Below are 17196 nucleotides of genomic sequence, written 5' to 3' on the forward strand. Positions count from 1 at the left end.
GAAAGTAGGATGGAAATTCCATACAATCCAGCCTTAGAAGGAAGGAGCGGGCTCACGTCTCATTTCCCTGACACCAGCCACAAATCTCTTCCCTGCTTCTTCCAGTATTATGGTGGGAGCTGGAGATCTGATCCTTGCCCTGGGATCCTGCAACTGATGCTGACACTTGTGATCAGGACTTGTGATGATGATGGATGGATGGAGGTACCGACTACATGGCGACTCTCCTCATTCTACTCCAGATTAGAGGACAGCCAGGCACAAGGGCGTTGGGTCCAGAAAATACTTTAATAGTTTATATTACTCCTCCCTGGCCACTCCTGTCCCAAATGGGCTGGAATCTGAGACGTGGTGGCCATCGCTCCTTGGAAAAAGTAACCAGGGTGTGTGCCAAGATACTGAGGGCATCTGGTTTATTATTTCTCCCAAGGCCATGGATATTTTCTACCTGGATGTCACCCTTATAAAATATGCCACAATTTACTGAATAGTGGTGGACAGATTTTCAGCTTTACGCATCTTATTATGGCGTTCTGTGTGACACTTGATATTGATGAGTTTTGTGGCCCATTTGTATAGATTTGTCATAAAAGGCCTGTCAGGCCTGGTCTAGAAAATTCCATGTCATGTCATGCTGTCTCCGAGGCCTTCGCCATACAGCAACATAAGGAACTCAGATACCATTGCCAAGAAGAGTTTGTCTCCATGGCGACTGTTTCCTCTGGGTTCCTGAAGCCTTCCCGGACTGGCCCTACTGTAACTATAGGATGCTATAACGTTCAGTATCATTTATTGTTGTGTTTTAACTCTCTCTTACCTGTGGTCATTACAGTATTACAGTGTAGGCTATGTATGCATGTAACCTGTGTAACCTGCCAGTACTGTACACTGCTGCTCCACTCAGCATCTTCAGCCTGCTAGCTCTTATTTGAAATGCTCTCTCTGTATATATATGTTTATATGTGTGTATGTATATATATGTTTATATGAGTGTATACGTGTGTGTGTATATATATAAATATGTATATATATGTGTGTGTATGTCTATATATAGATGTGTAAAGTATATATATATATATATATATATATATATGTGTGTGTGAGTGTGTATATATGAGTGTATAGGTGTATATATATGTATATATGTGTGTGTGTGTATGTCTATATATATATAGATATGTAAAGTATATATATGTGTGTGTATATCTATATATGTGTGTGTGAGTGTATGTATATATATATTTGTGTGTGTGAGTATATATGTGTGTATGTATATATACATATATAAATATATACATACTTGTACATGTCTATGTCTATATTTAACTGTATATACATGCTTAAACCACTATGCATCTATGTCTGTCTATATATCTATCTGCATACAAATATATGTGTGTGTGTATCTGTCAGTCTGTCTGTCTATGTGTATCTAAATTTATATTTGTCCCTATACATGTGTGGGCAAATCCATATACTCTATATATATATATATATATATATATATATATATATACATATATATATATAAAATCAGCCTGTCCATGTCTATCTATATATACAGTGTCTAACCAAACAAGTTTTTTAACCTCATATTTATCACCTGCTAATATGTTTATTTGTCACTAAGCTGTTTATTTAAAAAAAAATGTGTGTATATCACTTGAAAAATGGAGGAGCACACCAAACCAAACAATTAGAAATAAAGTGGATTTTTAACAGCCCCTAATGGGGATGTTTCGGTTCACATGTGGACCTTTCTCCATGTATGTACCAAAACATCGCCATTATGGGCTATTAAAAATCTACTTTATTTCTATGTTTTGCATTGGTGTGCTGTCTCCAGTTTTTTTTTTTAATGTTTTTGGGGGATTGTTTTTTGCCTGGTAGGCATGGCACTCTTCTAGTTCTGCTTGTGCTGTATCTACGTTCTTTCTTTTGTGTATATATCTAGATTGATAGATAATAGATAGATAGATAGATAGATAGATAGATAGATAGATACTGTAGATAGATAGATAATCGATATACATATTTTTTTTGTATTAGGCCTTTACAACACTACATTTTCAAAATGGCTTCCAGATCCAAATCCGAAGGCCTACACCTACCTCAGATGGGGTATTTCATCTGTTTATTCAGGCAATCTTCTTTGTGGTTATAGTTCCTCTTTCTAGAAATAATGTACAAGTGTAAACAACTTGATAAATGGTCATTAAATCATGTCGGAGTTGTAATTTGGCAGCAGTGTTCAATCCAATTATTGCCTGAATGCATTCTTTGTTAAATTACTGTTTTACTCTATGAAAAATATTTAGTCTATGTAAACCATCATTTATAAAAGTCAATTTTGCTTATTTTATTTTACCAGTTTATTTTTATGAGCTTTGTTCTTGAAGTTATGTAATATATTTGGGGTTATTGAATATATGTGACTTTTCTGTATGTGATTTGTAGTACAAGGAACATTTCTAATATTTGTTAGATGATTAATAGATAGACTGACAGATACATGGTATAAGTGAGCTAGATTAGTGATAGTTTTTTCATAGATATAAGATATATATATATATATATATATATATACCATATGTATGAAATAGATACAGATAGTTAGATACTGTAGATAGATAGCAAAAGCTGAGGTTTAGCATGTGTAATTTATCTATTATTTAAATGTCTCATATCTTTCTGTCTGTATCTAGCTATCATCTATCTATCTATTATCTATCTATCATCTATTATTTATTTATCTATCTATCATCTATCTATTATCTATCATCTATCTATCTGTCATCTATCTATTATCTATATATCATCTATCTATCTATCTATCTATCTATCTATTATCTATTTATCATCTATCTATAGATCTATCTATCTATTATTTATTTATCTATCTAGCTATCATCTATCTATCATCTATCTATCTATCTATCTATCTATCTATCTATCTATCTATGATCTATCTATTATCTATATATCATCTATCTATCCATCTATCTATCATCTATCTATTATCTATATATCATCTATCTATCTATAGATCTATCTATCATCTATCTATGTATCATCTATCTATTATCTATCTATTTATCTATCTATCTATCTATCTATCTATCTATCTATCTATCTATCTATCTATCTGTCATCTATCTATCTATCATCTATCTATTATCTATCTATCTATCTATCTATCTATCTATCTATCTATCTATCTATCTATCTATCTATCTATCATCTATTTATCATCTATCCATCTATCTATCTATTATCTATCTATTATCTATATTTCTATTATCTTTCTATATATTTATCTATCTATTATCTATCTATCATCTATTTATCATCTATCTATCATTTATGTATCTATGTATTTATCTATCATCTATTTATTATCTATTTAACATCTATCTATCTATCTATCTATCTATCTATCTATCTATCTATCTATCTGTCTGTCTGTCTGTCTGACTGTCTATCTATCTATCTATCTATCTATCTATCTATCTATCTATCCGTATTTCTGCCTATATATTTCTAGCATTCACATCTCATTTATATCTGTCAGTATGTCGATTTATTCCTCCGACCGTCCCATATGTATCTGATATTCTGATATGTGCTACTTTGGCCTTTTTGTGAATCCATTTATGCATTTCCTATTGTAGCTTCCATAAATCTGGTCCTCTGAATCGCTGTTCCCAAAGAAGGTACACAGAGTCATATTACAAGACCCTTTTTCATACGTGCATTATTACGTACTTGCAGAATATAGTACGAACAGGGAGAGGTTCATCCAGTGAAATGTAGATTTGCAGCACACAGTGGAGGATGCATCAGCAAAGCTCCTTGTATAGAGGAGGAGGTGGGGGAGGGAAGAAAGGAGCTTCAGTGTCAGTAACTAGAATGGAATGACCACAGACCAGATTCTGAGAAAGAATTGACATTGGATGTCTGATAGGGTAGTTGTATGGACCTCATTCATCACTGAGAGATATTGTTGGCTTGGGAGGGGCCGGTCGTGACACACATACACACGCACTCACACTGCGGCAAAGGCTGCAGCTGATTCCTACGAGCCGTCTGCTGCAGAGCAAGCCATTTTCTCTTTAATAAGATATCTGTTTCCTCCGTTTTGACATAGCAAGTGCTTATTCTAGTAGCAAATAACCTAGTTTGCTTGGCTTGCAGGAAACAGGAAATTGAACCATGTGTCCTTCCAAATACAACAGTAGCAACATCAGTACTTACTGTGTAAGGTGCAAATCTCAGGACCTTGCTATTAATATATTACTTTACTCACCAAGAAAAGTTCTGGTGCTTACATAAGTGGCAGATTCCGGTGATATATTGAAACAATGTATAGATCATGATTTGTTTCTCTTAAAGGTAAATCCTCTGGTGCAGACGTCATAACTGGGCCCTCTACCTAACCAATGACTTCTCATGTCTAATGATGACGTACTGAGCAAAATAGCTGTACATGACCCAATATATACGGCCACGTTCACATGTTCAGTATTTGGTGAGTTTTTTACCTCAGTATTTGTAAGCCAAAACCAGGAGTGGATCAATCGGAGGAAAAGTATAATAGAAACACGTCACCACTTCTGTATTTATCACCCCCTCCTTGTCTTGGCTTACAAATACTGAGGTAAAAAATTCACCAAATACTGAATGTGTGAATGTGGCCAGAGAGTGATATGTTATTATTATATTTTCCTTTCTCATGCAGTTGGGTGTCATATTGTATGGCACTAGGGCCTGGTTGTAATGGCTACCTATGAAATCTCTGTTCCCTCATGAGAAAGGAAAGGCCGTACTGGGCCCCTGGCCCTCAAGGGAGGTCAGCATGACGGGGTCACGGGGAATGGCAGATCCTCACGGTTGGCAAGGGCAAGTCGGGGTTAAATAGTTTGCTTGGGCTGTGTACTTTTGAACTTGGACAGAGGGGGGTGCAGGGTTTGGATGAGGCAGGGAGGAGCAAGCGGGGGGAGCTTACTGAGGGGTGATTTGGATAAGAAACAGACAATTTCACCTCAGCAACTGCCACGCTCACCTGCTGGTCCGGCGGTGGCTGAAATCCCCAAATACCCACCCTCCCTTTTTCTTGTTTTGATGTTGTTTAATCGCGTTTATTTTAAGGTTATGTTTTTGTTTAAGGGAAAGGAGAAATTTTTGTCATAGCAGTTAGGCGGGGGAGGGAGGTCCTCTAAGTTGGTATAAAGAGGGGAATGGCGGATTCTAGGGGGGGGACCTCTAGTGGTCCTGGACTCCCCCGAAGTGGATTGCGAGTGGATGTGGTAGATCAGCCCGTGGAGGGGCTGATTAAAGGATTTGGTAATCGGTTAGTTTGGCCGGGTTGGGCATTATCTGCCTCCGAGCTGATGCTTAGCGGCTGGAGGAAAGACTAAGCCTGGAGGCCAAGGTACACAATTTGAATTTCTGCAAGGTTATTTTTGAGGCTTCGAGGACCACCACTCCCTTTGGGGGGGATATTGTTTACATGTTGTATTTATGTTTAATAAAAGGCTGCTGTGGCCATTTAATCCAAATCTGGTGTAATGTCGTTATTCAGGAGGGGATCTTACGATAAGGCAGTTTACGAGAGATCCGATGCAGTAAGTAATTAAGGTTAGGCATTTATGTCAGTAAAGGCGGTCATGAGTCACGTGTACCCCTTACGTCAAGCTTTTTCCACTACATTGTACGTATGGCTTTGCAATGCTGTAACATGCTGCCAATATTCGTCTTTACTGTAGTTCACACAAAAAAATCAGATGTTATTCTTAATCTACTATAAAGTTTTTTTGTATAGCAATTATAGAATGATGCATTGTGTGTAGAGATATAAAACTCAGACTACACTGTGAGGTATCCGCTTGTACAAGCAAAAAAGCCTCAGTACATCAAGTGCTAACCTTTTCATGGCCCAGTAACATTAGTCCAAGTTAATAACCATAAAAGAATATTTTTTAGGGTAACTCACATTTCTTATTCTGGGAGAAAATCTAGGCCCCAAAAGGAAGCATGGGCGAAGCACGTGTTGTGGTGGGTATGCACCAGTCTGTGGTCAGGTATCCCTCTCACCGGAGGAGTTACTTTCAGGGCTGTTCAGTTACTTTTACATTCTCCCTTGTATTTTTATACGACTAGGAATTATTGTAAGTCTCTAATGTGTATGTGATAGGTCCTTTAGATCTCTAGATACACTTTGCACTTTGTTCCTTGATTTTTATGCTTATTCTACTTGGTCCACATTAACTGTTACATCATGTGTGGTGATTAGGGTTGAGCGACCTTTACTTTTATAGGATCGGGTCGGGTTTCACGAAACCCGACTTTCTCAAAAGTCGGGTCGAGTGAAATCGGCCGATCCTATAAAAAAGTCGAGGTCGGGGTCGGCCGAAACCCGAAACCCAATGCATTGCAATGGGTTACTATGGTTCCCAGGGTCTGAAGGAGAGGAAACTCTCCTTCAGGCCCTGGGATCCATATTTAAGTGTAAAAGAAAGAATAAAAATAAAAAATATTGCTATACTTACCCTCTGACGCGCCCTGGTACTAACCGCAGTCTTCCTTCCTTAGAATCAGCGCTTGAAGGACCTTCGGTGACGTCGCGGCTTGTGATTGGTCGTGCGATGGCCCATGTGACCGCTCACGCAACCAATCACAAGCCGCGACGTCACCGAAGGTCCTTCAAGCGCTGATTCTTAGGAAGGAAGGCTGCCGGAAAGAAGCAGGGCGCGTCCGAGGGTGAGTATATACCTAATAAGAATATACTCACCCTCGGATGCGCCCTGCTTCTTTCCGGCAGCCTTCCTTCCTAAGAATCAGCGCTTGAAGGACCTTCGGTGACGTCGCGGCTTGTGATTGGTCGCGTGAGCGGTCACATGGGCCGTCGCGCGACCAATCACAAGCCGCGACGTCACCGAAGGTCCTTCAAGCGCTGATTCTAAGGAAGGAAGACTGCCGGTTAGTACCAGGGTGCATCAGAGGGTGAGTATAGCAATATTTTTTATTTTAATTCTTTCTTTTACACTTAAATATGGATTCCGATACCGATTTCCGATATTGCAAACATATCGGAACTCGGTATCGGAATTCCGATACCAGATTCAGAAGATCGCCGACCTCATGGCCGACCCCACACAGGGTCGGGTCGGGTTTCATGAAACCCGACCTTGCCAAAAGTCGGCGACTTCTGAAAATGGCCGACCCGTTTCGCTCAACCCTAGTGGTGATAACCTTGTCCATTCCTTTTCTATCGCTGTATGTGCCTATTTTATTATTGTCTGTATTGTATTTGTCTGTGAATAAAGTAAAATATTTGTGTAATGTATTGAATGGTACTTGCTCTTATTGTATAAGAAGTATGGGGTGAAAATATTGCACACTAACTAATTCAAATACAAAATACAGGATTGCAATTTGTAAAATATATTATTAATATATTTACTGTAATGTTACAAGTACAGTACTTGTTTCCATTTAAATCAAATATGCCCTTATCCCATCATCTGCCCACTCCAAACTTCAGGCAAAAAATTAATAAGCCAATCTACACCAGAATAGTTCAAATATTTGTAACTTTTGCCCCAGTCCAAATCTATTCAATGAGATTAAAGGAACGCTCCAATCCTTAGACATTGTATTCTGCCTAGTGCAGGGCCTAAGGGGCTCTTTGGGATTCTTTGGTGTTTTATGAATGCTTGCATTATGCGCTATTCCCTTAGGCTTACATTTAGTATAGAATGCACTTAGAGTGTTTCTGTAGCAGACTAAAGACTTCACTTATGGCTGTAAGCAAACTGAATAATTTTTAAAGTCTATCAAAAGTAGAGATTTAACCATAATTTTTAGGAAGTTATAGGATAGACAGTCAAGTAAGTAACTGCAATAAGAGGACAAATACTGAAATATTTATTTATTTATATGTTGCAAAGCTCTACTCGAGACTGGATTTAAAAATGACGCCTTTCGAGTTTTTCTCTGTGTATGGCTTATTACCACCAAGCAGATGCTGCTTTTAGACAGACCAATAATTGTGGCGTGAGTGTTTCTAGAAATGCTGGTTCCCAACTACAAGGTTAGTCGTAGTCATCATATATAACCCAGCATTAGTACGAGCGCTAAGAACGTTGTAGCATTCGAAACGCGTTGTTTTTTTTACAGAGGATATTCACTTCATCCTTTTGCAAAGTATGTTTATTTTTTCACTTATTTTATGGATTATATATACTGGAAACTGGATCCTTTTTTTCCTTGGACATATCTATCTAACACACCATGCAGTGGCGTGCATTCCAGGCTTCCCCACTGATTGGATTCATTCTGCAAAGGGTAAACTGGATCATTATGTTTCTTGGAACTGTTATTTAGTGCCCTAATAAATTACCATACCTAAACTATAGTTCTCACATATGACTACAATACAATACAAAATAATAGACCCAAACACTCTAAAAGTAATACTGTCTTAAGTCATTTTGCTTTTATGACCATCATATTCATAGGCTAACAAAGACATCACAACCCTGAGCAGTGGCCCAGAAGGATAAATCCTGGATAGTCCACAAAATATTTTTGCCATTAAAGAAATTATACCAATGATTTCTCTGCAGCGGGAGAATCTTGTGCAGATTTTTGTGATGGCAATTATTATTGGTTTGATTATTATAGTGGATGCTGCTTAATGTGTTCATATCCATAGTCTGGGTCATAGACATACATTACTTGTTGTAATCTTTTTCTTTATCCGGAATTTTCGTAAAAGTTTATATTTAATAAGTACCCGAAAGAACAAAGCTTTCTTTAGAACAACTAAAAAATCTTTATTGACATACATTAATAGTTATTTTCAAAAAGATCATAAAAAAAACAGGTAAAGCATTTCAGTGCGAAACGCGCGTTGGGTGTTGTGGGTTCCTGGATCTCTACACTGTAGGTAATGCTGCCTTGACACTGTCTCTGTGGTTTATATGCTCTCTTAGAATGTTCATTGCTATCTTCCATGTATTACATGACCTATTTATTCTATTTATTAAACCTAAATGTAACCTTCTTGTATTATTTAGTATACTATTAAGGCTTAAAATATCTAATGTATTCACATAATATTGACTGTTATTTTAGATATTTGATTTCTTATACAGTTTATTATATTGTTATTTTATTAATTAACAGACTGTTATTACTAATTGTCTACTATACATTGTTACATTCTACCTTCTATTATACCATTTACTTCTGACAGCATATTTTATTGTTATTATTCATTCAGCGTATTTCTATCCAGGATTACCCACCTCTTTTATGTATCTGTATTACCCTGTTTTTATGTGTTTTTTTATGATCTTTTTGAAAATAACTTTCATTGTAGCTCATTAAAGATTTTTTAGCCATTCTAAAGATAGCCTTGTTCTCTTAGGTGTTTACCTTTATATGCTTTTCTAGCTTTAGTAATTTGGTGATTGACGATATTGGTGTAATGAAAGTTTACATTTGGTTGTCAGACACAAAAAGCAAAATCAAGCAATCACGTAGAATTGGTAAGTTGGAATAATAACATAGACATATGTATAAGATACATGAGAATATCTTCAAGACCCCACAAACCAATTCCTAGCCATCTGTATTTCAAAGGCGCAAAAGATTGCTTATGGCCCAAAGAACATAACCATAAAGGCTTAGCACTTGTATCTGAATGATTGTTTTTCAAAGGTGTCTGTAAAAAAATGTAGTTTGTGGACACGATCTTTATGTATTAGCAAGAATGTAACAATTGCCATGATCACTCTTTTTGTTTTGTTTATGCGAGTTTAATGAGCATTCGCCTTTGTCTCAGTGTGAACGTCTGCCAATAAATGTGGAAAGAAAAGAACATTTGTTTACATAAAGAAAAACATAATTTTCCTGCTTACAAATATTGTATCCTCTTTGCTGTGGATTCTGCTAGTCCGTATCAAGACAGACTGAATGCCAATTTTGACAATGTTACAGTAAGCATTGTGTAGCCTTTAAAAAAACGCCTGCACACCTGCTACAGTACCAGATTTTCGTCAAATAAAAATAAATCAAGCCTAGAAGATTAATTTCAGAATTTTTCCACCTTAAATTTCACCTATAATCTGTACATATCCATTAAAAAACAATTATTTTCTGGTAGAAAAAGGAAAGAAGGAACTAAATTACTGTAATGTGGTTGAATAAATATTTACACCCTTAGACCGGGGTCACACTTGCGAGTGTGATGCGAGACACTCACACGAGTCTCTCGCATCAAAACCCGGCACTGCCGCCAGCACTCGGACCGGAGCGTGTGGCTGCATGTATTTGTATGCCGATGGCAGTGCCGGATATTGATGCGAGAGACTCATGCGAGTTTCTCGCGTCATGCTCACAAGTGTGACCCTGGCCTTAAACTAAGCATGGCACATCTAGAAATGTCAGTCTTTGCTCACACTTCCTTGAATTAGAGTTCCAAATCTGTCAGATTACAAGGACATCTACAGTGTACAGTGCCCTTATCATGGTTAACTCATAGATTTTCAATTAGATTCAGGTTTGGGCTCTGCCTGGGCCATTCCAAAACTTTGATCTTCTTCTGGCAATACCATTCTTTTCTTGACTTGGAGATATGCTTAGGGTCGTTGTCATGCTGAAAGGTAAAATTACTTAGCTTCAGTTTTTTTAGCAAATTCCTGAAGGTTTTAATGCAAAATTGACTTATATTCATGTATGTTCATAATTCCCTTCCGCCTTGACTAAAACCTCAGTTCCAGCTGCTAGTAGACAGCCTCTAAGTGTCTACCATGCATCACTGTGGGTATGGTGTTATTTTAGTGATGCGCAGTGTTGGCTTTGTTCCAAACATACCTTTTAGAAATATGTACAAAAAGGACAATCTTCATCTCATCAGACCATAGCCTGTTTTTTACGTACTTAATGTAGGCTTTGGCAATCCTTAGCCTGACTTCAGTGTTTTTCTTTGCAAGAAAAGACTTCCAGCTTGCCACGGTACCCCACAGGCCACACATATGAAGAATACAGAAGATTGTTGTCACATACAGTACACAACCAGAAATTCCTGCAGCTCCAGTGATGTTGCTGTAGGCCTTTTGGCACCCTCTTGAACCAACTGTCTTTTGATCAATTTTTGATCGATGGCCAGTTCTAGGTAATGACACTGTTGTGCCAAACTTAAGCTTCTTGATGATTGTCTTCACAGTGTTCCATTATATATCCAGTTCCTTGGAAAAACATTTTTCTACCCTTCTCCTGACTGATAACTTTCAACAATGAGATACCTTCACTGTGTTGTATGCTGTTTATGGACCATGGCTTTTGCTGTACAATGCAACTAAGAATATGTCAGGAAAATCCTACTAGAAAAGCTAGACTTTATATGGGGTTAATCTGAATCACTGTAAATAATGGGAGCTGTGTACTGACTACTATTTAATATGAGTTTAAATGTGATTGGCTAATTCTGAACTCAACCACATCCCAAACTATGAGATAGTGGTCACACAAATGCAACAATATTATTTTAGATTTATTGGGTAAGGTTTCTCCTTTTGGAGAGTGACAAGCCAATCGTAGCCTCTCATCTAGCCAAATCAGATCTCATACTTTCCCCTTCAAGGGGCAGTACCCTGAAACACCGTGTCTGCAAATTGGGATTCTCATTTGGCTTTTATCCTAAATCATATTGCAAGGCTCGTTAAAGGGTCGATAGTACTTTTAGGATTGATATTTCCAATAGGTGGCACTAGAGTTCAAGTCCTCTTCCTCTCTGAAGAGACAATTTGCATATTTAGCTTTATTATCCTGCCCCCCTCAAAATAATTTCAGTTTGATTCTCAATGGATTATGGATAACATGACATTAAGGTGGAAAAAAGTTCTGAAATTATTATTCTCGGTTTAATTTTTTTTACATGACAAACACTTATCATTTTAACAGGAGTGTGTAGACTTTTTATATCCACTGTAGATTTGCACAAACACTTATACTGGTTCAATTAGCATCTCACACCAAAATTGTCAAAATAATTTATAAATATAAGAGGCATCGTGATTACTCGCTAATCCGCCCCAGCACAGTAGCTCCGCCTCCCACCACATTACCACACACAATCCCGCCCCCCACCTCATTACCACACACAATCCCACCCCCCACCAAATCACCACACACAATCCCGCCCCCAACACATCACCACACACAGTCTCGCCCCCAACCCATCACCACACATAATCCCGCCCCCCACCACATTACCACACACAATCTCGCCCCCAACCCATCATCACACACAATCACGCCCCCCAACACATCACCACACACAATCCCGCCCCCCAACCCATCACCACACACAATCCTGCCCCCCAACCCATCACCACACACAATCTAGCCCCCCAACCCATCACCACACACAATCTCGCCCCCCAACCCATCACCAGTACTGTGGAGTACTGTGTCCAGTTTTGGGCACCGGTGCTCAGGAAGGATATAATGGAACTAGAGAGAGTACAAAGGAGGGCAACAAAATTAATAAAGGGGATGGGAGAACTACAATACCCAGATAGATTAGCGAAATTAGGATTATTTAGTCTAGAAAAAAGACGACTGAGGGGCGATCTAATAACCATGTATAAGTATATAAGGGGACAATACAAATATCTCGCTGAGGATCTGTTTATACCAAGGAAGGTGACGGGCACAAGGGGGCATTCTTTGCGTCTGGAGGAGAGAAGGTTTTTCCACCAACATAGAAGAGGATTCTTTACTGTTAGGGCAGTGAGAATCTGGAATTGCTTGCCTGAGGAGGTGGTGATGGCGAACTCAGTCAAGGGGTTCAAGAGAGGCTTGGATGTCTTCCTGGAGCAGAACAATATTGTATCATACAATTATTAGGTTCTGTAGAAGGACTTAGATCTGGGTATTTATTATGATGGAATATAGGCTGAACTGGATGGACAAATGTCTTTTTTCGGCCTTACTAACTATGTTACTATGTTACTATGTTACCACACACAATCACGCCCCCCAACCCATCACCACGCACAATCACGCCCCCCACCCCATCACCACACACAATCCTGCCCCCAACACATCACCACACACAATCCCGCCCCCCAACACATCACCACACGTAATCTTGCCCCCCAACCCATCACCACACACAATCTCGCCCCCCAACCCATTACCACACACAATCTTGTCCCCCAACACATCACCACAAACAATCCCGCCCCCCAACACATCACCACACACAATCCCGCCCCAACCCATCACCACACACAATCCCGCCCCCCAACCCATCACCACACACAATCTCGCCCCCCAACCCATCACCACACACAATCTCGCCCCCAACCCATCACCACACACAATCACGCTCCCCAACCCATCACCACAAACAATTCCGCCCCCCAACACATCACCACACACAATCCCACCCCCAACACATCACCACACACAATCACACCCTTCACATAATCCCGCCCCCCACATTACCACACGAGGCTCCATCCCCACACATTACCACATAAGGCTCCATCCCCCACATTACCACACGAGGCTCCGTCCTCACACATTACCACACGAGGCTGCATCCCCACACATTACCACACAAGGCTTCGTCCTCACACATTACCACACGAGGCTGCGTCCCCACACATTACCACACAAGGCTGCGTCCCCACACATTACCACACGAGGCTGCGTCCCCACACATTACCAGACGAGGCTCTGTCCCCACACATTACCACACAAAGCTGCGTCCCCACACATTACCACACGAGGCTGCGTCCCCACACATTACCGCACGAGGCTCAGTCCCCACACATTACCACACGAGGCTGCGTCCCCACACATTACCAGACGAGGCTCTGTCCCCACACATTACCACACAAAGCTGCGTCCCCACACATTACCACACGAGGCTGCGTCCCCACACATTACCGCACGAGGCTCAGTCCCCACACATTACCATATGAGGCTCCGCCCCCACACATTACCACACGAGGCTTCATCCTCACACATTACCACACGTAGGCTGCATCCCCACACATTACCACACAAGGCTTCGTCCTCACACATTACCACACGAGGCTGCGTCCCCACACATTACCACACGAGGCTGCGTCCCCACACATTACCACACGAGGCTGCGTCCCCACACATTACCAGACGAGGCTCTGTCCCCACACATTACCACACAAAGCTGCGTCCCCACACATTACCACACGAGGCTTCATCCTCACACATTATCACACGAGGCTGCATCCCCACACATTACCACACAAGGCTTTGTCCTCACACATTACCACACGAGGCTGCGTCCCCACACATTACCACACGAGGCTCTGCCCCCCATATTACTACAAGCAGCATTTCCTTTCTATGTAATTCAACCACTTCAGCCAGGGTAAACGTACATTTAATTGCATCTGCATTCTCCCAAACAAAATCAGCCAAGAAAAGTCGCCAGGTCCATCTCACAGGCCGCAGGAAAATCCGGACAACGATGCAGTAGCTGATCGACAACAACAATATCGACAAAATCGTAGGATTGGTTATCAACAACGAATACCTGAGCAGATTGATAAGGACAGAGAGAGATATCACAAGGTTTATATTAGACTAGCTGAAGAGCCCGGCGTTGCCTGGGCATAGTAAATATCTGTGGTTAGTTATAGCACGTCACTTCTCTTATTTTCCCATCACGCCTCTCATTTTCCGAATCACATCTTTAATTTTCCCCCTCACATCTCTCATTTTCTCCCTCACACCTTTTATTTTCTCCCTCACTCCTCTCATTCCCGCCTAACACTTGTCATTTCGACCTCACATCTGTAATTTTCCGATCACTACACTATTTTCCCTCACTCCTCTCATTTTGCACTGACACCTTTTCATTTTCACCTCACACCTCTCATTTTCACCTCAGTATATACATGTTTGTCATCTCCCTTATATATAGTATACACCTGTATGTCATCTCCTGTATATAGTATATACCTGTATGTCATCTCCCCTGTATATAGTATATACCTGCTGTGTGTCATCTCCCCTGTATATAGTATATACCTGTATATCATCTCCTATATATAGTATATACCTGTATGTCATCTCCTATATATAGTATATACCTGTATGTCATCTCCTCCTATATATAGTATATACCTGTATGTCATCTCCTTCTATATATAGTATATAGCTCTATGTCGTCTCCTCCTGTATATAGTATATACCTGTGTGTCATCTCCCCTGTATATAGTATATATCTGTGTGTCATCTCCTCCTGTATATAGTATATACCTGTATGTCATCTTCTATATATAGCATATACCTGTATGTCATCTCCTCCTGTATATAGTATATACCTGTAGGTACTCTGCTCCTGTATATAGTATATACCTGTGTGTCATCTCCTCCTGTATATAGTATATACCTGTATGTCATCTCCTCCTGTATATAGTATGTACCTGTATGTCATCTTTATATAGTATATACCTGTGTTTCATCTCTCCTGTATATAGTATATATCTGTGTGTCATCTCCCCTGTATATAGTATATACCTGTGTGATCTCCTGTATTAGACCTCGTTAACATGTTATTTGCTCAGTATTTTTACCTCAGTATTTGTAAGATAAATTGGCAGCCTGATAAATCCCCAGCCAACAGGAAGCCCTCCCCCTGGCAGTATATATTAGCTCACACATACACATAATAGACAGGTTATGTAACTGACAGCTGCCGTATTTCCTATATGGTACATTTGTTGCTCTTGTAGTTTGTCTGCTTATTAATCAGAATTTTATTTTTGAAGGCTAATACCAGACTTGTGTGTGTTTTAGGGCGAGTTACGTTTGTCAAGTTGTGTGTGTTGAGTTGTGTGTGGCGACATGCATGTAGCGACTTTTGTGAGATGAGTTTTGTGTGGCAACATGCGTGTAGCAACTTTTTGTGTGTCGAGTTGCATGTGACAGGTTAGTGTAGCAAGTTGTGTGCAGCAAGTTTTGCGCATGGCGAGTTTTGCGCGTTGTGAGTTTTATGTCTGGTGCCTTTTGAGTATGTGCAAGTTTTGTGTGAGGCAACTTTTGCATGTGTTGCAAATTTTGTGCATGTGGCAATTTTTCCGCATGTGCAAGTTTTGCGTGTGGCGAGTTTTCCATGAGGTGAGTTTTGCACTTGTGGCGAGTTTTGCGTGAGCCTATTTTTTGTATGTGGCGAGTTTTGCGCGTGGTGAGTTTTGAGCGGCGACTTTTGTGTTTCGACTTGTATGTGGCGAGGTTGGTGTATGTGTGGTGAAATGTGTGCTGAGGGTGGTATATGTGTTCAAACACGTGGTAGTGTGTGGCACATTTTGTGTGTGTGTTCATATCCCCGTATGTGGTGAGTATCCCATGTCGGGGTCCCACCTTAGCAACTGTACGGTATATACTCTTTGGCGCCATCGCTCTCACTCTTTAAGTCCCCCTTGTTCACATCTGGCAGCTGTCAATTTGCCCCCAACACTTTTCCTTTCACTTTTCCCCATTATGTAGATAGGGGAAAAATAGTTTGGTGAATTGGAAAGCGCGGAGTTAAAATTTCAACTCACATCATAGCCTATGACGCTCTCAGGGTCCAGACGTGTGACTGTGCAAAATTTTGTGGCTGTAGCTGCGACGCCTCCAACACTTTTCATTTCACTTTTTCCCCATTATGTAGATAGGGGCAAAATTGTTTGGTGAATTGGAAAGCGCGGGGTTAAAATTTCACCTCACAACGTAGCCTATGATGCTCTCAGGGTCCAGACGTGTGACTGTGCAAAATTTTGTTTCTGTAGCTGCGACGCCTCCAACACTTTTCCTTTCACTTTTTTCCCCATTATGTAGATAGGGGCAAAATTGTTTGGTGAATTCGAACGCGCGGGGTTAAAATTTCGCCTCACAATATAGCCTATGACGCTCTCGGGGTCCAGACGTGTGACTGTGCAAAATTTTGTGACTGTAGCTGCGACAGTGCAGATGCCAATCCCGGACATACACACACACATACACACACACACATTCAGCTTTATATAGTAGACTAGCTGAAGAGCCCGGCGTTGCCTGGGCATAGTAAATATCTGTGGTTAGTTATAGCACCTCACTTCTCTTATTTTCCCATCACGCCTCTCATTTTCCCAATCACATCTTTCA

The 17196-nt window shown here is 40.2% G+C and overlaps 1 protein-coding gene across 3 annotated transcripts in view; it reads left to right on the forward strand.

Moving 5' to 3' along the window:
* MAP1A (microtubule associated protein 1A) overlaps positions 1-17196 on the forward strand; it is a 362456-nt gene that overhangs the window by 236912 nt on the left and 108348 nt on the right. Inside the window, exon 1 of one of the 3 annotated variants that reach the window (XM_069766125.1) lies at positions 2050-2121. The exons of the other annotated variants lie outside the window; for them this stretch is intronic. The gene's annotated coding sequence lies outside the window, so the exon portion shown is untranslated. Of the gene's footprint in view, positions 1-2049; positions 2122-17196 lie in introns of those variants that run through there. 3 annotated transcript variants of the gene reach the window in all.

The sequence above is a fragment of the Ranitomeya imitator genome, chromosome 4, assembly GCF_032444005.1.
Source record: "Ranitomeya imitator isolate aRanImi1 chromosome 4, aRanImi1.pri, whole genome shotgun sequence".
NCBI classification, from domain to species: Eukaryota; Metazoa; Chordata; class Amphibia; order Anura; family Dendrobatidae; genus Ranitomeya; species Ranitomeya imitator.